Source organism: Phascolarctos cinereus, unplaced genomic scaffold, assembly GCF_003287225.1.
Source record: "Phascolarctos cinereus isolate Bilbo 61053 unplaced genomic scaffold, phaCin_HiC Scaffold_2;HRSCAF=192, whole genome shotgun sequence".
NCBI lineage: Eukaryota > Metazoa > Chordata > Mammalia > Diprotodontia > Phascolarctidae > Phascolarctos > Phascolarctos cinereus.
This window is the reverse complement of record NW_027555625.1, coordinates 40,692,557-40,715,379: the sequence shown is the minus strand read 5'-3', so window position 1 is coordinate 40,715,379 and position 22,823 is coordinate 40,692,557. Positions and strand designations below refer to the sequence as shown.

The 22,823-nt window shown below is 42.6% G+C and overlaps 1 protein-coding gene across 4 annotated transcripts in view; it reads left to right on the top strand.

The window, feature by feature from the left end:
- The window catches only part of MRPS24 (mitochondrial ribosomal protein S24), a 46,768-nt gene that overhangs the window by 22,591 nt on the left and 1,354 nt on the right, over window positions 1-22,823 (top strand). The window contains exon 10 of one of the 4 annotated variants that reach the window (XR_013484494.1): window positions 1,180-11,369. The exons of the other annotated variants lie outside the window; for them this stretch is intronic. The gene's annotated coding sequence lies outside the window, so the exon portion shown is untranslated. Of the gene's footprint in view, window positions 1-1,179; window positions 11,370-22,823 lie in introns of those variants that run through there. 4 annotated transcript variants of the gene reach the window in all.

Here is a 22,823-nt window from a genome sequence, read left to right as displayed (position 1 = left end):
ATGACCCAGGGCAAGTCACTTAACCTCTATTTGTCTTGGTTTCCTTATCTACAAAATGGGGATCATAACAGCACCTCCCTCCCAGAGTTGTTGTAATGGCCAAATGAGATGAGATTTGTAAACCACTTAGCACAGTGCCTGGCACATAGTAGGAACTATAGAAATGTTACCTATTATTATTGCCAGTTTTTATCATCAGGACAGCTAGTACTTTCAGCTTTAGCATAGGACTTTAACTGTAGTGTTTGAAAAATGTTTGTTGAATTTAAGGGTGACAATCCTTCCCATAGCTGTAGAAATGAGCTGAGTCCAACAGATTTGAGAAAATCAATGTCAGAGGCCCCCTAGGTCAATTCCTTCATCTATCAGATGAAGAAACTGAAACCCAAGGAGACTGCTTGACTTACCCAGGTTCATACAGAGAAAGTAAGCATCAGAGACAGGATTTGAACCCAAAGCATCTGACTCAAGAGTCACTGTGCCTTCCTCTGCAGCAAGCAGCTGGTGGGTATGCTCTAAAACCTCCTTTTCCCAGAAGGGAAAAAATCAGCCCTATGCCTTGAGGGAGGAGTAGAACAGGTCCCAGAAAATAGTGTATATCCTCTTCTTTTGAAATAGAGGCTTGGGGGCAGCTAGGTGGCAAAGTGGATAGAGCACCAGCCTTGAACTCAGGAGGACTGGAGTTCAAATCTGGCCTCAGACCAAACACTTGACACTTACTAGCTGTGTGACCCTAGGCAAGTCACTTAACCCCGACTGCCTAAAAAAAAAACAAAAAAGAAAAGAAAGAAAGAGATAGAGGCATCAGAAGTTAGGTGAATCAGAAGGGCCTGGGTGTGATCAGTGCTAGGCACTGATCTATGTACGTCTGGTACTTTAATAAATGCTTGTTGATTGATTGATCCAGAAAGGATGGGGATGCTACTGTAGGCTGTTTTTACTTCGATGTTGTTCCTGGCCAGGAATACAAGTGAGAACCGTATGTGCTCCAGGAAGAGAATCAGGGAGTCTCAGAGTGGGAAGGGGCCTTCCAGGATATTTAGTGTATCCTCTAACATGATTAACGAATCCCCTCTAGTCTCCTGAAAGCTGGTCCCCAGAAGTGGGGAGAACTGAGTTGAATCCAGATCTGTTATTTAAAAGGAAAGTGAGAAAAGTTATTTTTTTTTCCCCTTGGAGTTGGTGAGAAGACACAATGAGCCGTCACCATGTGGGAGCACCTGACTGAAGCTGCTGAGCCTTCTGGGCCAACCTGTGACAGGAAGTGTCATTTCAGGCCTCCTGTCACCCCCCCTCCCCTTCCCTTCCAGCCTGGAGAACCAGGTCATCTCTGCTTCCATACTTATTGACCAATCAGCTTAGGGGAGCCGCGGGCGCGTGTCTGGGAAGAGACACCAAAGATTTATTAAATAGCTGTATCAGGGTTAGGCACTGTGCTGGGAGCAGTGAGGAAGGAAGTCGGGGTCGGGGGAGAGGGAGGGCAGCGGTTTAGCTCAGTGTAAAGATGGATCTTTGTAACAGAGCTGTGCAACAGTGGGAAGGCGCTGCCTGCCTTGTGAGGTCGAATCACTGAAGGACGTTGGATGGCCTCTCAGGGGTTCAGTCAATCTATCAGTCAGCCAACAAGGGTTTGTTAAGCACCTACTCCATGCCAGGCACTGGGAATACAAGCACAAAGAAGGAGACAACCCCATCCTCTCAATGAGCTAGTATTCTAATAGACAAAGTAAGTCCACATAAAAATGTAATGGTCATCTACTTTCCTAGCCCCTTATTTTACAGATGAGAAAACTGAGGCATGGAGAATTGAAATGACTTACTCAGGGTCACAAAGCTAGTGTCTAAGGCAGAAAGTCTTCCTATCTCTCAGTCCATAACTAAAGACCCCATGGAGAAATGATAACTAGAGATACCAAGAAATAAGAGCCTTTGTAACTTTAATGAATTTAACAAACCTTTGTTAACCATTTGCTGTATGGGGAGCGCTGGGCCAGGCACAAAAACGAAGCATCCTCTGCTTGGCTGAGGAGGCTTTCTGTTTCCTTGTTAAGTGGCAGGTGACAATTGAGTGCTTACAGTGAGTCAGCTAGGTGGGGGGGGGTGGCAAGAGCACTGGATCTGGAGTCTGGAGGACCAGAGTTCAAATCTGGCCTCAGGCACTTAGTAACTGTATGAGCCTGGGCAAGTCACTTCACTTCAGTTTCCTCATCTGCAAAATGTGAATACTAGTAGCACCTACCTTCCAGGATTGTTGTGAGATAAAACATGTAAAGTGCTTAACACAAATGCCCAGCGTGTAATAGGGGCTATGTAAATATTATTCCAAACTCTAAGTTTGAATTATATTGCATTCTGTTATAAGTTTATTATATCCTATCCTATTTTATTATATCATCCCCATTTGAGGTTTTCTTGGTAAAGATAGTGGAATGGTTTGTCATTTTCTTCTCCAGCTCATTTTACGGATGAGGAAACTGAGGCAAACAGGGTAAAGTGATTTGCCCAGGATCACACAGCTAGGAAGTGTCTGAGGCTGGATTTGAACTCAGAATGATGAGTCTTCCTGACTCCAGGCCCCTCACCCTATCTTCTAACCCACATAGCTGCCCCTTTATCATATCCTATTATATCCTACCCTATTCTATTCGATCATACCATATCATATCATTATATCATATTGCATCATATATTACTTTATATCATATTATGCTATGTTATATTACGTTTTCCTTCCCTGTAAAATAGGAATACTAGTATCACCTGCTTCCCAGGGTGGTTTTGAGGATCAAGTGAGATCATATCTATAAAGCACTTATAAATGTTAGTTATTATTATTTCAAACCGTGAATGCTGGAGGAATTGGGAAGAGGGAAGAATCTTTTTCAACCAGAAGTAGTGAAAGAAGACTTTTCAGAGGTGGTGGGATTAGGCCTTGAGGCATGGAAGAGTTTGGATGGGCTGAGGAGAACCAGGCAGGGAAGGCATTTCAGAGTGGGAAGAGTAGCATTAGCAAAAACGGGAAGCTCTTTCAGGAGACACTGAGTAAGCTGCTTGGGCCAGAGCAGAGGCTGTGTGTGGGTAGAGGACGGGAGTCGAAGCTGCCAAGGTAAATGGAGCCAGACTTTAGAGGCCCTGGAATGCCAGGCTAAGGAGTGTGGAGGAGACGTGGAGACAGCAAAGCAACCAGACAGAACTGGTGTCTGAAGTCAGATCAGCAGGGAGAAGAGAAAGAAGGAAGTGGCAAGGGGCTAAAAGTTAGATATCTCATTTAAAGAAATTTTTTTATTGATGCCTTTTTGTTTTATGTTACATTCATTTCCCAAAATGCCCTCCCTCCTCTCCTAACCAGAGAGCCTTTCCTGACAACAAAGACTAAAAAGAGAAAGAAAAAAAAGCCAAAACAGCAGTTCAGCAAAATCACCAAACATTGCAACCCTGTTTGAACCTGTATACAACATTCCCCACCCATAATCCCCCACCTCTGTGGTGAAAGGAAGGTGCATTTTCTCCTTTCTTCTCTGAGGCAAGGCTAGGTTATAATTTTTATTATTATTCTTAATATCAGCATGGTATCAATATAATTATGATTATATAGTTTATATAGAAATCTATAAAATAATATAATTGTACTAATTACTCAGCACTCAGCTGTAGTTTATCATTGGTTCTGTTTATATTATTGTAGGTATTGCATTTGTTGTTTTTCCTGTTTCAGCTCACCTAACTGGATCCTTTCATATAAATCTTCTTAATTCTCCATACTCATTTTCTCTTACAACATGGTAATCAATGTACCATAATTTGTTTGGCTGCACCTCCAGTGGATAGAAACCAGCCCCCTGTCCAGTTATTCATTAGAATCAAAAGTGTTGCTATAAACATTTTGCCATGTATGGAGACTTTCTTTCTTTCTTTGACTTTCATCTTTGGAGTATGTCTGTGTCTAGTTGGAGTCAGGAAAACATCTTCCTGAGTTCAAATCTGGCCTCAGACACTTACTAGCTGTGTGACCCTGGGCAAGTCACTTAAGCCTGTTTGCCTCAGTTTCCTCACCTGTAAAATGAGATAGAGAAGGAAATGGCAAACCACTCTAATATCTCTGCCAAGAAAACCCCAAATGGGGTCAGAGAGAATTGGAGACAACTGAAAAATGACTGAACAACAAATGCCTAGCAATGAGATCTCTGGGTCTCATCGCGTTGTTAAAAGCCCAATTCCCTATAGATTTCTAGAATAGTTGGACCAATGCACAGATCCACCAAGAGTACATTAGTGTGCCTCCCTTCCTGTTATCCCTCCAGCATTAACTGTTTCCGTTTGTCATCATCTTTCTCAGTTTAGTAGGCGTGAGGTGAAGCCTCAGATGTGTTTCAATTGGCATTTCTCTTATTTTTATTTCTTAATTCAGAGCAAGTTTTGTAAATAGGATCATAGATTTAAAGCTGGAAGGCACCTCAGAAGACATCTAGGTCAGCCCTCTCATTTTACAGATAAGAAGACCAAGGCCCAGAAGCTTAATGACTTGCCCAAGTTGTTGTTCAGTCATGTCAGTCATGTCCAACTCTTCATGACCATTTTAAGTTTTCTTGGCAAAGATGCTGGAATGGTTTGCCATTTCCTTCTCCAGCTTATTTACAGATGAGGAAACTGAGGCAAACAGGATTAAATGACTTGTCCAGGGTCACACAGCTAGGAAGTGTCTGAGGTCAGATTTGAACTCAAGTCCTCTTGACTCTAGGCCCAGTGCTCTATCTACTGCACTACCTAGCTGCCCAAAGTTGCATACAAAGTGTCGCAGGTAGGATTTGAATCCAGGTCCCAAGCTCAGAGCCCATCCTTTTCTACTACATCATATTGCCTTCCCAGTGGTTATCAGTGTCTTATATTCTTTGGCCACCTACATTGGAGGTGCGAGTTGAATTTCTTAACCTTCTTGCCTTCCTTAGTCTATCTTAATTGTAGTGCCTTCCCTCTGTCATGATTTTCTATTTATCCCATCTATAGCTTGTTGTATATATTTGTTTGCTTGTTGTCTACCCAATTAGACTGTGAGCCCCTTGAGGGCAGGGATTGTCTTTTGCCTTTGTTTTGTATCCCCAGTGCCTAGCACAGTTCCTGGCACACAGTAGACACTTAATAAATGCTCATTGACTGACCCATTGTAGCTAACACCTGATGGGAGTTGGTGAATGATTGCACAGGGGAGGAGAGGAAGGAGAGTCAGAGATGATGACAACTGTAATAACATTAATAATTACAGCTGGCTTTTAGATAGTGTTTTAAGGTCTTCAGAATCTCATAATCTCATTTGATCCTCACAACAGCTCTGGGAGATGGAGCCTATTATTGTTAGCCCCCAATAGGAAGAAACAGAATTGGGTTGGAGTGATTTGGGCATGATCAGGCGTCTAATAATAAATAATAATAGTTGTTATTAAATAATTTTATTATATTAAATAACAATATAATATAATATGTAATATAATATAATAATATAAATAATAAATTAAAAAGTTATTAAATAATAATAGTTAAAGGCAGAATTTGAATCCAGGTCTTTCTTGACTCCGAGTCTTACAATACTGCTTAGAGTTTTAGCTTGAAGGATGGCATCTTTTACTGTAAAAGGGAAATTAGAAGAGGGAACTGGGTTCATGGGGAAGGTGGTGAGGCCTTTTTAACAGATGCTAAATTTGGATTGACAGCAGTTGATCTTAGAGGAAATGCCATTAGGCAATAGAAATGTGGCAGTGGAGACAGATTTCTGAAGGAAATTAATATTCTCCCATTAGATTGTAAGCTCCTTGAGGGCAGGGACTGTCTTTTGCTTCTTATTATATCCCTAGCATGTAGCACAGTGCCTGGAACATAGTAGGTGCTTAATAATTGTTTATTAGTTGGTTAATTAAAGGAGAAAGTGCAAAGACAAGATCTGAGATCTGGCAAATAAACCATAAGGAACAGCCACATTTAGGAGGCATAGGACCATAGATTTTGAGCTAGAAGGGACCTCAGAGGTCACCCAGTCCAACCCTCTCAACTTATAGGTAAGAAAACTGAGCCCAAAAGAAGAGGAACCCAAGAGCACATGGCTAGTGTGATCACAGTGCAGATTTCTTTCCCATATGGATTGGTCTAGATGGCCTCTAAGGACCCTTCCAATTCCCAAATCCTTTGGTTCTCTGAAGTATTAGGGCAAGGACTTGAAGGCAGGGGGCCAGAGGAATAACAGGAGGTTCAGAAGGAGACAGCCAAGACTCTCAGAAAAAAAGAGAGAAGAAACAGGTGTGTATGTGAACCAGACTAATAGAGGAGACAGATACAAGATGGCGGCAGTGTTCATCAATGTCAAATGCTATGGAGGAGTCCAAGGGAATGGCTAGTAAGGAAAGGCTGCTGAATTTAGGTTTCAGTAAAATGAGCAAAGAGGAAGCCACATTACAGGGAGCAGAGGAGACAGTGTAGGTGGTGAGTAAATAGAGGCAGTGGTTATAGTTCGTTCTTTAGAGAGGTTTGGCAAGGAAAGGAAAGAAAGAAATGTGTAGCTCATGCATGAACCAGAAGAAGTGTTTCCATCTATTTGTGTCTCTGTAGTAAGGTATAGAGTTCCTAGAAGAGGTGTGGAGCCCTCGGTACCTCACTGGTGAGGCTTTTAGTCTGGTACCGACTCCTGAGCCATATCTTTGGACTTGGCAGTTCCAAAGAGGCTTCACCAGGACTCAGTAGGTGTGACGAGATGAGATTAAGGAGAAGGGAAAGAACTACTAGACATAGGCTCACAGTCAGTTCCCAAAGAAATATTTACATAATCATGAGGCCTCTCTAGGGAACCTTGGGGCCCCAGAGATGACAGAGGATGGAGACAGTAATGGAGGGCCAGAAAGATCCTGAGCAAAGGCAGGAGTTCCAGGAACTCGGTGGGTAACAGAGGACTGTTTGGATCCAGCCAAGGAGATGGTGCAATCTGGGAGTTTCAGGAGCTGGGACAGAGGAGCCATAAGATACAGACCTACAAGCAAGCCTTCTGGGAGGAAGGGAAAGGCTCTTTAAAGATCCCAAGTGTTTCTTCTGTCACCTTGGGCTCAGACCTGGAGTACTGACCTAAGACTCTCCTCACTGGGGGAGAGAATGATGGCTGTTCTCTGTCTCCCTAAAGAGAGTCTGGAAACCTGTGTCCTCTCAAAACACTTGCCAACTCTTCTCCTCACACCAATATCATTCTTTCCATCAATGAGAGTGTTATGCAAATGCTCCAGGGTTACATGCCTTATATGAGGGAGCACCAACCCCAAGTAGTAACAGAAGTCTAGAAACTACATATATCTTTTTTTTTTTTAGGCAGTGGGGTTAAGTGACTTGCCCACGGTCACACAGCTAGTAAGTGTTATGTGTCTGAGGTCTGATTTGAACTCAGGTCCTCCTGAATCCAGGGCCAGTGCTCTATCCACTGCGCCACCTAGCTGCCCCTAGAAACTACATATATCCAAGAAAAGGGGGGAGAGAGAGAAAAGAAGAAAAAGAAGGAGGAGGAGGAGAGAGAGAGAAGAGAAAGAAGGAAGCAAAGAAAGAAAAGAAAAGAAGGAAACTCCATAGATCCCTGGAGGAAGTGAGGCTCCCCGTAAGGGATGGGTTGTTCGTCTCTAGCAGCCTCAAATCCTCGTTCCTTTCAAGGAGGTCCCATCATGGGGAATTTGCACAGTCTAGAGGACTGTCTGGGGCCCAGAGGGAGAAGATCTTCTCAATAGAGAGGGAAACAGAGCTGTCCTCCCTGCTCGTGGGTGTAGTTGTGAGTTCTTTACGTTTCGTGGTTTTGCTGAGTGAAATCAAGCCTAGCCTCTATTTAATGTAATAGTAACTACCTCTCATGGCAGCTTGAGTTGTAGAGGAGAAGAAAGGCACCAAGCAAAGAATATGGTGAGTGAGAAGCCTGCAAGGTTGAACCTTGTGCACGTCAACTCTGAGCTCTGATTCTGGGCCATAGGTTACGTGCAAATATGACTGTGTGTAAGTTCAGTGGTGAGAGTGCTGGACTTGGAGTCAGGAGGACCTGAGTGCCAGTCCTGCCTCAGACACTCATTAGCTGTGTGACCTTAGACCCACAGGTATTTAATCTCTGCTTCAGTTTCTTCATCTGTAAAATGGGGATACTACTCGTATGTGCTTTCCAGGGTTACTATGAGGCTAGGTAGAATGAGATACCATTTGTAAAACACTGTCAAACATGAAAGCACTATAGAAATGCTAGATCTTATTGCTATCATATCTCATTTGATCCATGCTGTTTTCTTGGACCAATGTGTGAACAAGGAAACAAGCTGAGAAAGATTAAGTGAACGGGTTAGTGTTGGAGCTAGGACCTCACTGAGGGCAGGTCTGGCTCCAAGTCCATAATTCCTTCCATATTAGTCTGGAGAAAGGATACAGTGGGATACTGAGGCAGGACAGACAGAAGGCAGAGTGGGTGCAGACATTTGAAGGTGGGCAGGAGGGAAAAGAAGTCTCAGATCAAATACCAGTGCCTCTGTTTAGCATTTAAAGCCCCTCACAACTTACTTTTCCAGCCTTATTGTACGTTATGATGATGATCGTCATCATTACAATTGTTAAAATAGTATTGTATATAATTACAATGCATCATATGACAAATATAACAGTGCCATACTATTAATATTCTGATTAATATTTAATGAATCATTACATTAAGTATATATTATATCATGTATAACTATATCATATGATATAATTAATTATCATAATATTAATGTTGTTCTTGATATAATTCTACATGACATATGCATTATTATAAATGATACATTATATATGACTTCCCTGCATTCTACAGCCTGGCCACACTGTTGTCTCTGTTCCTGAGTCTGCCCAGACAATCACTTCCCTCCCCCACCAGAAGAGAGGTACTTCTCCCTCCTGACCTCTGCCTCTTGGCATCCCAAGTTTCCCCCCAAAGTGTCAGGTGCCACCTTTCCTGGCTCCCACCCCCTAACTTCCAGTGCCTCCACCTCTACTCAAAAATTATCCTGTATTTAACTTTTATAAATTTTGTATGTACATATGTGAATATATTGCCTCCCTCTATACAATATAAGCTCCTTGAGGTCAGGGAATGTTCATTTTTGTCTTCATATCTTCAGCTCCTAGCACATAGTAGGTACTTAATAAATACCTTGATGCCTGAGTACCTTGACTTTCTCAACAAAATGAAAGAAAAGGCCATTTGTGGGCAGAGAGGATGTTGGGGAATTGCGAGTTTGAAAAGAAAGGAGATTTGGAAGCGCTGCTATGGAGAGTTCAATCAGAGACGACTAAGGTTTGCTGAGTAGCAACCCCATTAAAGTTAAAGAGCTTTTAGACTGAGTGGAGATGACCAACTTAGCCCTTGTCTAGCTAGGCTTGAGGCTTGTGGAAACCTCACTCCCTTAAACATGGCTTTGGGAATCTTAGGGCCTAGTCTAAACATCCTGTGTGAGGGGGTAGGGGAAGGGTGTGGAGAGCTTGGGCAAGTGTGTTGACATCTGTCTGTATCTCAGTGGAGAAAGTGGGGTATAGTGGAAAGAGAAGGAGATTTGTTATTGTTTTTTCTTTTGCTTGATGGTTATTAGGTTTCTGACAAATATTTGAATAAACAAGAAGAATTAAAAAATAAAGTCATACATAAAACTACAAGAAGCACATTGATTTCAGAATCAGAGTCCTAGGGCCTGCTCCCTTAGTAGCTGGGTGTCCTTGAAGAAATAACTCAACTTTTTGGCCATCACTTCCCTCATCTATAAAAAAGAGATAGTTATACATTCTTTAGGCTCACTGAATCACAGAGATTGAGAATGAGAGGGGACTTCGTTCAACCCAGACCTGAAAAATTAATCCCTCTGTAACCCATCGGCACGCAAGGCTTTTCCCAACAATGTCACGTCAAAAGAGAATGTCTATAAACTGATAGATTGCTAAATAAATTATAATAAATAATAGATTGTAAAATAAAAATTATATAATGTGAAAGAATTATGTTGGTCTCTGCAGTGACAGGGCAAAGTTCAGGTCTACAAGTTATCTTTGTCATTTCTTCTCTCTGAGCCTCAGTTTCCTCTTCTGTAAAATGAGGGAGTCACATTAGACGGCCTCTGAGGTCCTATCCAGCTCTAGACCTTTGATTTAATACCTTTCCCTGGCCGAAGACTTTCATCTACTCTCTCCATCTCTCTGTACCCAATTATGTATATATTGTTTGCTTTCTTTGGGGGTGGGACTGTTTCTCACCTTTCTGAGTGCCTAGCAGGTGAGAAAGCACTGGTAAAGGCTTATTGACTGACTGATTGTCATGAGAATAACTATCATTTGCATAGCTTTAAAGTTCACAAGCATTTTAATGTGTTATCTCTTTTGATCTTGATTCTTGAGACTTAGCTAGGGTGCCTCAATAGCTTTTCTACCAACAAGAAAAAAATAAGACTATGACATTACTGACTGAAATTGAGTTTGGAGTTCACTAAGACCCCTAGATCTTTATCACATGAATTACTGTCCAGACATGCTGCTTTTATCTTATACTTGTGAAGTCAATATTACGTACACAAGTACTGGACTTGCTGTCCAGAAGACCTGAGTTCAAATCTTTGAACGCAAGTATGTGTATGTGTGTGTGTGTGTATCTCCTTTTAAAATTTCAACCTATTTGAAACATTAAATTTCAAACCAATTTTCTACTTTTCCAAAATTTTTTTGAATCCTGCCATCCATTGGGTCAGATATCCTTACTAGCTTTGGGTCATTTCTAAAACTGATAAACATGCCATCCTCACCTTTATTCAAGGCCATGATAAACACAACACACACACACACACACACACACACACATTCAGCAGGACATGAGTGTAATGCAAGCAAAGATCTATGCAACATTCTGGTGGACACCTTCTTCTAAAATGAGATGGAACCATTAATAAGTACTCTCTGGATCCAGCCATTCAATACATTCCAAATCCAATTGTGTCATTATCTAGTCTTCATCTCTCCATCTTTTCCATAAGAGCACAAGGTAGTTAGGTGGTAGAGTGGGTAGAGTGCTGGACTTATCCAGAAGACCTGAGTTCAAATTTTATCTCAGACACTTACTACCTGTATGACCCTAAAAAAGTCTCAACCTCAGTTCCCTCATCTGTAAAATGGGAATAGTAGTAGTATCTACCTCCATGTTAGCTCTTCCTGGGATCTCTACTTCCTTTTATCAATGTTTCTTAATTCTTCCTCTAATAATATATTTGAGGATTTTGCCAGTGTCTACTTGCTAGAATGAATGTATGTTAATCATATTGTAACCTTAATTTCAATATAAATGTAAGCTGTTATTATCTCCCCCACCCTTCTCCAAGATCTTGCTCTTTCAATTATATATTCTATCTAGTATAAAGTAAAATTACGCTCTCTATCCACTGTGTTTCATAAAGTGCAAGGCACAGTAGATATGTGAATTGTGATTATCTTTTTATCTGCCTCTTTCCAGCCTGTAGTGAACCCAGTCCTTCCCTTATCCCTTCCTATTGCTCAATTGTAAGGGCAGCTAAATGGTGCAGTGGAGAGACAATTCATCTCCATGAGTTCAAATCCAGCCACAGATGCTTACTAGCTGTGTGACCCTGGACAAGTCATTTCATCCTATTTGCCTCAGTTTCCTCATCTGTCAAGGGAGCTGGAGAAAGAAATGGCAAACTGATGGGGATGGGATCTGAACCCCTAAAAGGAAAAGTCTTTGGGATCTGAATACCAAAAAAGAAAATCCCTGGACTTTTCCCAAATCTCTGGCGATAGCCTGGGGCTGTAATTCACTCAACTGGCCTTTCATTGTGACTAACTCCAACCTCCCAGTTCTGTTCTGTTACCTCCCCCTGGCCACTTCCCACCCTTAAGCCTATCTAGACTCCATTCTCCCTTGGCCATATGGTCCAGGTCCCTGGTGTTCAGCTTACTGACCTTTCCCATCCAGATCCTCCTTAGACCTCTCCTGCAGTCACCCCAGACTACTTGGCCACTCCTGGATCCCTCCTACAGTCTTTCCATGTATAAGATTCATCTTGTCTCCATGAAGGGGCTGAGATTCTTTTTTTTTTTCCTTGTTGGTGAGGCAATTGGAATTAAGTGACTAGCCCAAAGTCACACAGCTAGTGAGTGTTATGTGCCTGGGACAGGGCCAGGGCTCTATCTACTGAGCCATCTAGCTGCTTCAGGGGCTGAGATTCTTTAAGAGTCTAGCCAGGGGCTCAGATTCTTAAGATCTGGCCTGCTTGCATTTTCTGTACAAATGCTTAGATTCCTTAAGAGTCTGGCCAATATGGCAGATGTTCTAATAAACCTTGTCTTTGGCTGAAAGAAGGATTGGGTCGAATTCATTTAGGCAGGATCCACGGGTTGTGATTTTGGGGTCTCAGCACCCCTAACCCTTGAACCTGAACAAAACCATTCCAGTATCTCTACCAAGAAAACCCCAAATGGGGTCACAAAGAGTCAGTCATGACTGAAATGACATAATATCACAACAAATTCCAAACACCCTATACATTATACTTTCTTTATTATGAAAGCATATAAAAAACTTCCTTTTTAGTTCAACTGAAAATCTTAATAAATGTCTCTCTAGTCTAAAATCCTTGCCAGTCTTTCCCCTTTCGGCAAACTTTTAAAGGTCAAACTAAAAGCTAAGGAGAACTCACAAAGGGCAAGCACTCACCTGGTGGTCAGAAGTGATACAAAGACATTCTCAAGGTCTCTCTTAAGAACTTTGGAATTAGGGGCAGCTAGGTGGTGCAGTGGATAGAGCTCCGGCCCTGAAGTCAGGAGGACCTGAGTTCAAATCTGGCCTCAGACCAAACACTTGACACTTACTAGCTGTGTGACCCTGGGCAAGTCACTTAACCCCAATTGCTTAAAAAAAAAAAAAGAACTTTGGAATTCATTGTGTGACATGGGAGACAGTGGTACAGGACCACTTGGAATGGTGTGCCCACATCAGAGGAAGTGCTGTGCTCTATGAGCAAAGCAGAATTAAAACAGCTCAAAGGAAACACAGGATGGGCAAATTTAGAGAAGCCACTCTAAATTTTCACATGGACTACTTGTGTCCTACCTATGGTAGAGCATTCTGAGCTCTTATTGGTCTGATCAGCCACAATCAGACACACTGAAACTTGACAAAGGACAACAACCAGCATGGAAGGCTAGGGAAGATGGATTAAAGGCGGAAACCAGATTTAGAACTGGAGATACTATTTGTCTGCTGAAGATCTGGTTCTCCTTCCCCAGGAGGAGGAGGAGACTTGTGACTCACCTAAGGATAGGACCCTCTTTCTCTACTCTGAAGGGATCGAGGTTAAGATCACCATGAAGAGGAAACTAGGCTGGTATCTTTGATAACTCCAAGGGAACACTTTAAATGAATGATCCAAGGAAGAATTGAGAAATTCTAGAAAAACCATTGTTTTATTAGTTGGAGTGAGATTTTAAGCCCAAACTGTATTTTATCATTTTGTGATCTTTTCCTTGTCCAAGATTTGTATAAATATTGGCTTCAAATTACCTTGTGTTAAAGAAATATCTAAGGGCATGGGGGTGGGGGGGTGGGAGGGGATGGCATGGGGACAACAAGGTCAGCTTGGACATTTTTCTCTAAAGCAGAAAATGACTGAATTTAGAATACTAAATGCTTTAATGTGATATCAGGGAGATACACATTTCTGGTAGACATAACTAAAACGTAGGGTCCAGGATTAATGCTTTTTCTTTGACATTATCCATGTTAGTCAACCTCCATGAATCTCTGTGAATATCTGTCTTTATTATGATTATTTACGATAGTAATTGCTAGCATTTTTATAACACTTTGAGGTTTGTAAAGTGCTGGAGACACATTATCTCATTTTAATCTCAATAACCTGGGAGATAAGTGCTATTATCCTAATTTTACAGATTAGGAAACTGAGGCAGGGGTTAAATAATTTGGCAGCTAGGTGGCACAGTGGATAGAGTGCCAGGCCTGGAGTCAGGAAGACTTGTCATCCTGAGTTCTAATCTGGCCTCAGATACTTACTAGCTCTGTGACCCTGGACAAGTCACTTAGATGAGGGTCTGGGGTCTGTGACTATACACCCCTTGCCAGCAGGAAGCAGTTTCAGAAGCAGTTTCACCAAAAGAATTTGGTTCAGATTTGTTTGAGGGGGGAATGATGGGGGCAGGGCCCAAGCAAAGCGCCCTTTGCCCCAAAAGGGAATCTGACTCACAGGCCCCAGACCCTCATCTCCCTTTGAAAGCCTTATCCTTACCTTTTAATCTTATTCAGATGCGCCCTAAAAGAATCTGACTCCCTTTTGTCTATAGGCCCCAGAAAGGCCTTCTCTGGTCTCAAACTGTTCCTTATCTACTCCCCTTATCTCCTTTTGAAAGTCCTAGCCCCACCTTGATTTTGTGCAGATGCCTTTCAAGCTTCTGCCTTCCTGTTCCCTCCATTAGCCATTCCCATTGTCTATTCAATGTCTCAGACCTCCCCAATTAGAATTGTTACCTAGACCCTTTTCCCAACCCCCTTCTCTGGCCACCCAAAGTTATTTTAGTATTTAAGATCCACCTAGGCCCTCATTCAGATGCTTGAGAATCTCAGGCCCACAAGGCTGAGAACCTCCCATGCCCGCTCATCTTTGGGCATCACCTAGTCAATGTGATTTATCACTAATAAACTTTTCCTCTGGCTGAAGAAGATTTGAATTGAATTCATTCAGCAGGGCCTGCTACCACGATCTTGGGGTCCCAGCACCCCAAAAGTCCTAGACCTCTTCAACTTGACCTTCTTTGCCTCCGTTTTCTCATCTATCAAATGAACTGGAGAAGGAAATGGCAAACCACCACAGGATGTTTGCCAAGAAAACCCCAAATGGGGTTGTGAAGAGTCAGACAAGACCGAAAAACACTAAAAAACAATAACAAGCCTAAAAAAAAAGTTCTTGTGACAAGTAGTAGATCCCCATCCTCATGACACGATTTGCTCTCCTGGAGGGGGATCTCTAGAAACTTATCCTGCAAGATTGCATCAACCATGAAACTCACACCTCCTCAGTGCTCCCTGCCCCTGGGGCCCCTCCTTCATTCTGGTTGGAGAGGGTGGAAGGTGGCTCATTTCCTAGCCCAGGCTGCAGGGCTTCCTTCTGCCTTTGCTCCAGTTACCCTCTCCCCCTTCCCTCAATTTTCCAGCTTCTTTTTAAGTGTTGTCTTCCATCATTAGATCATGAGCTCCTTGATGGCAGAAGTTGTCTTGTGCCTTTCTATCTCCAGTGCTTGGTCCATTATATGTGCTTAATAAGTAAGGGTTTGTGGACTATGAAATAGCATGAAAAAATTAACTTGTTCTATCTAGAGCCAGAGATCAGAGCTATGAGGAATGGGTGTTGTAAAGAGACAAAGTTAGGTTTGACATTAGGACAAAGTACCCCAGAGTGGAGTGGGGCTACCCCTGGAGGTGGCAAGTTGCTGGCATGACGGTTTGTCAGCTAGGTTGATGAGTTTTTCAGCCAGGAACAAGTTGGAGATCTGATGTCCCTTCCAGCTCTCAGGCTCTGCACTCCTGTTCTTAAGTGAGCTGGCTCAGCCCAGCCTGTGAATGACAGGGCTGTTCGTTGGTACTGGAATACTGTGCTGAAGACTGGACTTTAGGGAATTCTCTGGGACCCGTGGGTTAGTGTGATCTATCTCTCCCTCCCCTTGCTATGTATGCCCCTTCCTCTATTATATGAGTCCCTTCTCTGAAGTTGCCAGCATTAGCATTAATGGGTAGAAATTTCCCAGGAAGGGGTGTGAACCTGCAGTAACACAACACTGTGAAGACAGAGCTAGTCCTTTGGTCTCCAAGCTTAACTAGACAGACAGGAAGTGAGAGTGGGTAACCACAGAGAAGTTCTGGAGGTAAGGGCCACCTTCATTAGTCATATAGGCAGGATACTTCCAATATGCCTTCAGAGAGACCTTTCATAATTTCTTTGTGTTTCTCCTGTGTTTTGCTACACACTCTGACCCCCATAATACCAGCCATGGTTCTGTGGTTTCCACTAAAGAAATATTGACAATAGATACGGTGGTAGTGGAAGAATGAAGACTGAAAACTGGTCTAAAGAAGGATACTTGTCATGAGGTTTGGGCAGGGTTATTCTAGATGTCAAAGAAAAAACATTAACAATATACTTTGCTTTTTAGGCACAAATCTGTCAAAAACAATTTTATCCAATTTAACTTTAATATCCAAATAATCTCTTAGAAAGAGGTCTAAAATGGAAACCTTTCCCCATGCCCTTTATCATGTTTCTTCCCAAGACAATTTTGGGTAACAGTTATAGGACTCTCTAAGAAGAAAATTACAATAGGTAAAAATAGAGTTTGGCATCAACATTCCATTAGTTGAGTAACCTAGGCACAATCCCTTTCCCTTCTGGACCACTCCTCCTTGAGCAAACAAAGAGACTCCTCCCAGAGGTCCTATCTAGAATTTCTTCTGAATAGGAGGTGGAGAGGGTGCCTCTCTTTGAATAGAATGGAGGACACTTTGCTACTGTGGGTTTTAGTTTAATCCCTTCTGGGGATAAAGAAGAGGAGACTGCCCTTAGAATCGTCAATATCTGAGTCACTTCTGACATGGGAAAGGCATAATCTTATTCAGACAAAAGACCTCTTTTTTTTCCCTAAACTTTGATTACCACTCTTAATCCACTGTTATGAAAAGTCTTTTCCCACCACCTCTTTAACCTATTCTCTTTTCAAAGTCTATAAAGGACCCTGTATTAGAGCAGAAAAATATTATTTCCTAATATTCAGCTAGTAAACAAGGCTTTTAAAAATGTAATATGCTCCACACGTGTAAAGCAGAACAACTGGGACTTTTTCTCGTTGAAATAAGAGTGAATCGTAGATTTGCAGCTGGAAGGAGTCTTGACTGGCCATCTACTTATATATGTATTTTATTGTTATCTATACATATTATTAAGAAGTATTATTTTATTGTATTATTATAAATGCATATGATATGCATGGAGTTGTCCAAGGAAGTCCAAATGAGTGTAGCCAGGAGGAAAACAATGATCAAGTCTATTTTCACAATACCAAGATGTTTTGATATCTTACAAGATAAATAATATAACTCCCATAAAAACAAAAGCTCTTGCAATGGGTGGGGGAAGGTGGTCCTCAGTAATTAAGAATATAAAGGGATCCTGACGCCAAAAAGTTAGAAGATGGCTGTCTTAGCTGAAAGAGATGGTACTCAAGCTGAAAAAATAAAATGGTAACATTCTAGTGGAAGAGACTGCCTGTGCTCTGAGGATGGAGCTCCACTGGCTAGACCCGATTGGCCATTATACTGATGCATCTTTTTATGCCAAGATAACTTTCCGATACTGCCCCTCCCCCACAGCACTCTGTCATAAGCTCTGCAGCCATAAGCTCATCACTTTCAAGTAGGCCTTTGAGATTTTCTAGCCCAATTTCCATTCCTTCCCCATTTTACAGATTTACCTAAGGTTAAGTGGCTTGCCCAAGGTCACATGGCTAGAAAGGAGCTCAGCCAGGATTCTGTCCCTGGCCCTCTAATTCTGAAGCCTTTGCTCTGCTCCCTCCCATGAAGAGAGTGAAGAGGGGAAGGAGAGGAAGGACCTCCCAAAAGGCGCTATAGGTAACATGAGAAATTAGATCAAAAGCAATGAGGACAGATGGTGGAATGCACTTCCTGCTTTTATCTTGGTAGAAACCGGATGGACTAAGGGGTGTGGCCTAAAGTATGTTAAGTACTTTTTATCAGTCTTCTATGTCACTTCCTGGAAAAATTTCCTTAACTATATTTTGGGTATTCTTCTTTATTATGACAGAGTGCTGTGGGGGAGGGGCAGTATCGGAAAGTTATCTTGGCATAAAAAGATGCATCAGTATAATGGCCAATTGGGTCTAGCCAGTGGAGCTCCATCCTCAGAGCACAGGCAGTCTCTTCCACTAGAATGTTACCATTTTATTTTTTCAGCTTGAGTACCATCTCTTTCAGCTAAGACAGCCATCTTCTAACTTTTTGGTGTCAGGATCCCTTTATATTCTTAATTACTGAGGACCACCTTCCCCCACCCATTGTAAGAGCTTTTGTTTTTATGGGAGTTATATTATTTATCTTGTAAGATATCAAAACATCTTGGTATTGTGAAAATAGTTTTGATCATTGTTTTCCTCCTGGCTACACTCATTTGGACTTCCTTGGACAACTCCATGTTGTCCCCAGGAATCTCATCACTGGGAAGTCTTCTCATCCTGCAAGTACTCACTGTTCATCAGTACTCTTTGTCCCTCTGATTGGAGGGTGGAGCTGTGAGCTCCAAAACCTCTATTTGAGGAGGGAGCCCTTGGGAGCTCTCTCATTTCCCTCCTAGCTCCACTCATTTGGACTTTGGACAGCTCTGTCATCCCCCTTCTTATGATGAGGCTGTCTGTGCCTTGGATTTATCATGAAGATGAACCGTATCTCTGCTGACTCCTTAGTTATGTCCCTGCCCCAACCCAGGATACAGTAAGTACATGTTGATCATCTTTCTCTATAAGCCACAGGTTCTATTTTGCAGAAGGCCCCATTGGCCTCCAATTAATGCTGATTTATTCTCCTCAAAGCTATAGAGCTTTACCATGTGGGGGAAGAAACTTGATCTTGTCCTAGTGCTGTGTGTTTTGTGGACTGTGCAGAGTCGGGAGAAAACAGTTGACTATGGAGATCTCAAAAGTTTTTCTTCTGGTTTGGTGGGTTGTAGGGGGTCCAAAGGACCACAGTCTGGGCATAGTACTGTAAGAATGAAGGATTTGATTCCCTAGCAACCTCAGGTGCTTTTCTCTTGTAGGGGAAGGAGGCCTCAACCCCAGATTGTTGCTGGGTTGTGTCCAACTCTTTGTGATCCCATTTGGGATTTCCTTGGCAAAGATATTGGAGTGCCTTGTCACTTCCTTCTATGACTCATTTTATAGTTGAGGAAACTGAGGCAAATAGAGTTAAGTGACTTGCTCAAGGTCAGACAGCTAATAAATGTCCTCTTTTTTTGTAGTGACCTAGACATTAACCAAATTCTAATGTTCCTGGAGGACCCCTTAGGTGGGGGTATAAGCCAAAAGAAGATTTTAGATTGCAAGAGAATAAGCATTTGTTAAGTACCTTGCTTTACAAACATTATCTCATTTGGTCTTCACAGCAGCCCTGTGAGGTAGTGCTGTTAGCACCCTCTTGCAGTTTAGGAAACGGTGGCAGATAGCAGTTAAGTGTTACAAAGGGAGTTGTGTGTAAGGCTGCATTTGGATTGAGATCTTCCTAACTCTGGGCCTAACCCTCTATCCACTGCATCACCTCGCTGCCTCCGGATGAGGACCACAAGTTTGACAGATGTTCCCATTGCTAGGCCATAGGCTACGAAGCTTCTGACCAACTCTGCTTACTGAGCCCTGAATCAGCCACGTGGGATTTAGGAGTAGAGGTGTGATTGTAATCCTGGCTGAACCCATCATTGGATTAGGTAGATAAAAATCTCCTGCTCAGTCAGGTGATTGTAAGGAAAAAACAGGGTCCTCTGACATGACTCAGGCCTGGTGATAGGCTGAAATTAAAAGTGAAGCTTAAGCAGAAACGTAGCTCATCCAATTGAGCTCAGCCTTGGGGTTTGCTGGCCTCTTTAAAGGGCTTCCTGCACATCCTTTCAGATACAGAACAGGGCCTGAGGAAGTAGACAAATAGCCCTGGTTAGGCTGAACCTTGGGAGAGAGTCCAGTGCTGAGGGAGGTGAAACTCTGGAGCCTTTGTGGCTTCACAACTTGGAAGATCCCTTTCAGCTTTAGTGTTCTCAGACCCAGGACTCCTATATACTTAGGAAGGAGAGATCCTGGCCCTCCAGGCTGTTGCTGGTTGAGCAGCCAAAGGCAGAGGACTTGGGAGCTAACTGGACAGTAAGCTGGTGGGGTAGGGGGAATGGGGGAGAAAAGGAGGTATGACAGGCTTGGAACATTGCTTCCCTGAGACTGAAAGCTCCTTGTCAGTAAATCTGAGGCCAGCCCCATACCCATGGCTATTTATATGAACCAGCCTGGGGAGGGACATTTGCTCTCAAAGACTGGTTGTTGTTTTAAACTGAGACAGATGTCCCTGTTCTGCTGCTCAGGTGGGGACAGGGGGTGGAGTCTCTCTTGACAGTTTTTGACCCCCTTCCCTAAGAAAGCTGAGTTACGGACCATTGCCTTCCCAGAGAGGCTTCCTTTTCTCACCTAAGACAGTAAGGCTTTCATTGCCCCAAAGGCAGGACCATGCCACTTAACCAGGGGCATATCCACTTTATTTCTTTATTTATAGAGAGAATGTACTTTGGATATTCCTACCCCACCCCTTTCCTGGCCCCTTGAGAAGAGGTTTGGGTAACTGAAAACAAGTCTGTCTAAGAAACATTGGGCAACTCTTCTCAGAAACCTGAGCCAAACGTGGCTAGTGGAATTTGGCACTAAAAGGATCGTAGGTGCAATCTAGGCACTCTGCTCCTTACTACAGGTGTGACTACAGGAAACTGCTGGAACTCATGTTTATTTCCCTTCTCCAAAACTGGCTATATGATGTAGTAAAGGGATTTCTTTCTGTATAGAAATCCCTATCACCCACATTCATGGCCTTCTTCAATTTCCAGTCACCATCTCCTGTTAGCTCAGTATTTACAACATCTCTTGAATCTGTCCCCGTCTTTCCCTGTACGAATTGGAGCATCCCCTCTGGGTCATCCTACTTACCACCTCCTGTGCTGAGTCACCCTGGCAGTGTTCTGATAAATGTTTAATAAAGCCACTTTTCAAAGGAAGAAATGTGCCCGTCACACACTTACATTTTCTCTATGACTTTCTTGATTTGTAACGAACTGATCACCTCTAGAAACTTTTGGAGTTGTATCTAGCTTACCCCTGCCCCACTCCAACCTGAGGACAGCAACCCCAGGCTTAAGGCATTCCTCTTAAATCCATTTTGCCCAGTGATGTCATCAGTCCTATTTCAAAAACAAGTACAAACAACTCCTAACTCAGAAGCCCTCACTAAATGTGTTGACTTTTTATCTAGATAGCCAGAGGACACAATTACCTCCTAACGAAGGTATCTTCTAAAATGACAGTAGAGGACAGTTACAAAGCTTCAGATACCTGGGGCCCACTCTCTCACAAATACAAGTCAGTGGGTGGAGAAGACACAAGTGGAGAGACACATTTCTTGGGAACACCTGTAGCTAAAGCACCTCACACACCCTGCACTGCAGACCCCCTCTAATTCTCTCCTCTCAAGAGTTTCTTGAATCACTTCTCAGGGCATGGTGGCTGTGTTAGCTAAGTCCCTCTTCAAGGTATTGAAACTCGATCACAGTCTCTCAGTTTAGCTGACACCCTGGTCCAGATGACTGCTATGCTCTTTTGTTTTGTTTGTTTGTTTTTTAAGGCAGTTGGGGTTAAGTGACTTGCCCAGGGTCACACAGCTAGTAAGTGTCAAGTGTTTGGTCTGAGGCTGGATTTGAACTCAGGTCCTCCTGACTTCAGGGCTGGGGCTCTATCCACTTCGCCACCTAGCTGACCCCTGCTATGCTCTTTTGGAAGAGCAACCCAGCTCTTATAGGGAAGAGGGTCAAAGTTGCAGAACCAGGAGAACATTGTACATGGTAACAGCAACATGGTGTGATGATCAGCCATGAATGACTTAGTTCTTCTCAGCAATTCAGTGATCCAAGACAATTACAAAGGACTCATGATGGAAAATGTTATTCACATCCAGAAAAAGAACTGATGGACTATGAATGCAGATTGAAGCGTACTATTTTCACTTATTTTTTTCATGGTTTTTTCCTTTTGTTCTGTTTCTTTCACAACTGTGACTAATGCAAATAGATTTTACATGATTGCACATATGTAACGTATATCAAATTGCTTACCATTTTAGGAAGAGGAAAGGGGAGGGAAGGAGAAAAAAATGGAACTCAAAATTTTGTAAAAATAAATGCTAAAAATTGTCTTTACGTGTAACTGGGGGAAAATACTATTATAAATTTTAAAAAAAGATTGGACAGCCAAATTTGTGATTGTACTAAATTGAATTGTCTTATTACTAGCAGAAGTATCTAGGAACCTCTAGATTTGAAACCAGAGGAGAGCCCGCTCCAGAGCTGTCCTGGGAAGGTGGGGGTAAGGGGTGGTGGTGGGGTGCTGTTGTCCAAGAGAAGATATCTAGGGACCTGAGGACTGTGAGATATCTGGGACTCAATTAGTCTGATTGAATCTCCCTTCTCAACTAATCCATTGTGAGCCCTCTAAATGGATTGATCCATAACTTGACATTAATGCAACCTGACTTAATGTAATTATGATTATGAATTTATGAAAAACCTTATAGATTTGGCTTATAGATAAGTGATCCAGGGAGGGAGTGGGTTGCTCACTCCCCCATAAAGCAAAAAGGAAGGAAAATTGAGTGAATTAAGGAGATTAGGACAGCAAACAGTTAATAGTGGGAATTGAGTGAACCACACAGACTCCATCTTATGACTCAATCCTGGGACTAGCTTAGTATCTATTCAGTTATGGGTCTAGTCCAGCTTCTGTCTTGGGAGAAATTCAATTGTGGGAATTGGGACAAAACCTTATTGCGTTGTCTCTGTGTGGCTGGGAAACTGGAGACCACCTCTCCCTGCTGCTTAGAGACCCTTAACCAAGGACCTAGGTTATGCTGACCAGAAACTCTGATCCAAAGATTGATG